We start from the raw sequence: 2,585 nt of genomic DNA on the forward strand, positions 1-2,585 counted from the left end.
TCTATATAAGTTAATAACGATTAACGACTTTAGGTAAAATATAATTACTTATCGCGCTATAGTCTAAAAGTATATATATATAATATCCCGCGATTTAAATATCTAATACTATTTAGTCGCTATAGCTTACTATTACTATATATAGGGTCCTTAGATCTTATTATATCGTGCTAGTCTATAGCCCTTTTATAGATAGTATACCTTATTTTTTACCTAGTCCTTATTTATTTTATTTAGGTATTCTTCTTTAATTTATTATTTATATCGTTTCTTTATATTTTCGTTATATAGTATTATATTAGGGCTTAAGAGACTAATTTCTTATAGCTAATTAAAGATTTCTTATTTCTTAATACTATATCGTTTATATTATACTACTTTATAGTTAATTATATACTATACTTCGTAATTCTATTTATTTTCGTACTAAAGATTAAGTTTTCGTTTAGCGTCTTTTTATTTTTCGCGTAGTATTTCTATATCGATTTTTCCTTAGTTAAATACGGCTTATAGCCTTTATATATATTACTAATAATCTTTTAGTATACCGTTATATCGTTTATACTATACTTATGCTTTTTTATATTTATAAACTCTATAGTTTAAGTATATATATTTATTATAATCTTCTTTATTATATTTAGTTTATTACGTAAGTCTTTAAAAGATTAATAGTTTAGATACCTTAAAGCGAGTAGCGCTATACTATTCCTTTATTTTAGCGTATTTATAGATTTTATATATCTCTAAAAGATATCTCGTTAATAAACCGTAATTATCGCGGCATTTAAGTAGTATACCGTAATTAGGTTTTAATAATATAACTTAGTTATTTAGGTAGCGTTAATCGATTTTCTAGTAGTTTAGTTCTATACTTAAGTAGGGTTTTAAAAGTACTTATCCCTTAAACCTAATTAAGAAGGCATTATATTATGCCTTTATCTAAAAGTATATTATATAATCTAGGTAGACGTATAATATCTATAAAATATACTTATAGTACTTATAAGTAGTATTTATAGATCGTCTTTAAATTCTCCTTATAGTTACTATTTTCGTTATAGAGCTATAAAGGTATTAACTATAGCGATAGCTATAGTATAGTCTCCTTTACGTAGTACTAGTTAATATCGAATTAATATAGCTTATTAGTTTTCCGTAAGAATTTAAGGCGTTTATTAGGTTTTAATTTTAAGTATTTCTTTAAATTCTTTAAAGTATAAAGCGTGTTCTCTAATCGTAGTATTCTCCCTTAATAATAAGGGTAGTAGTATAAGTTTATTCTTATCTTCCGTTTCTCTAGGTATTTCTTATTCTTTAAAGCTTATATTATCGATACTTTATTATTCCTCCTTAAGTTATTATCTAAGTTTCGTAAGTATAAGGGCTATATCTATATCTTTTTTATTATATTATTTATAGACTACCTATTATTATTATTAATTTTTATTTTATATATCTTCTTAGAATCGTTTGCCGTTCTTCTTAATCTAGTTTTAAGAGACTCCTTTAAGATAGGGGTATTTTAGTTCTATAAATTTAACTTATTTCTATATTTTAAGATCCCTTTATTATATTATTATAAGGGTTTTCTTTAGTTACTTTAAGAACTATCTAGTACTGTTTTTATCGCTTAAGTATACTATATATTTATTATTATAGTATATAGTTTAACTAAGGAGTTTATACTTTAGTTCCTATCTATTAGTAGCGTTTAAGTGTTTCTTACCTTCTAGGGCTAGTACCTAGTAGGTTTTCTTCTCCTTATAAGGTTATTTATATTCTTTAAAGTAATATCTAAGTTTTCTATAGTTAAAATACTTTCCTTTACTTTTCTATATTATATTTAGATCTATCTTACCTAGGTTAGTTATATAGGTATAGGTAATAAGAGTTTCGCGCTTCTTTTTATAGTTAGCGCGTCGGTTAAAGTTATTTCTATAGGAAGGGTTTTAGTTTCCTCTTCCTTATTTCTTTTCTTAGCGTTACGTATACTATCTATTATTAATTCGTACTACTATAGTAATATAGTCCGAGAGGTTATTAAGTCGATTTTCCTTATAGAGCTCGTCCTTAACTTCTTCTTTAAGCTTATTATAAAATCGTAATATAAGAGGTTCGTTGTCTTAATTAAGCTTTAAGGTAACTTAACGGAACTTTATAGTATAATCCGATACTAAGATCCTTTATTAAAGTTCTCGAAGTTTTTATTTAGCTTCTTATTCCTCGTTAGTTATTCCGAATACCTTTATAATAGCTTCTTTAAATCCTTAGAAACTAGTAAAGACTTTATCTATTTTATTATCTTATTATACTAGTTAGTTATCGAGAAAGTCCCTTATAATAGGTCTAAACTAAGCGAGTACTATTTTAGATAAATAATTTCCTATATAGAGTACCTTTTCGACTAAGTCTAAAAGTTTAGTAAGGTAAACCTAGTAGTAGGCCTTAAGTTAGGTAAGAAAGTCTCGAAGCGTGCTATAAGTACCGTTAAATAGTCCTAGCTATTTTAGTTTAACTACTTTTTTAAGGTCCCTAACTTATCTATTACCTCCTCCGTTCCTAAGTAACTATACCTTATATCG

Source organism: Hirsutella rhossiliensis, assembly GCF_020360975.1.
Source record: "Hirsutella rhossiliensis strain HR02 chromosome Unknown scaffold00003, whole genome shotgun sequence".
NCBI lineage: Eukaryota > Fungi > Ascomycota > Sordariomycetes > Hypocreales > Ophiocordycipitaceae > Hirsutella > Hirsutella rhossiliensis.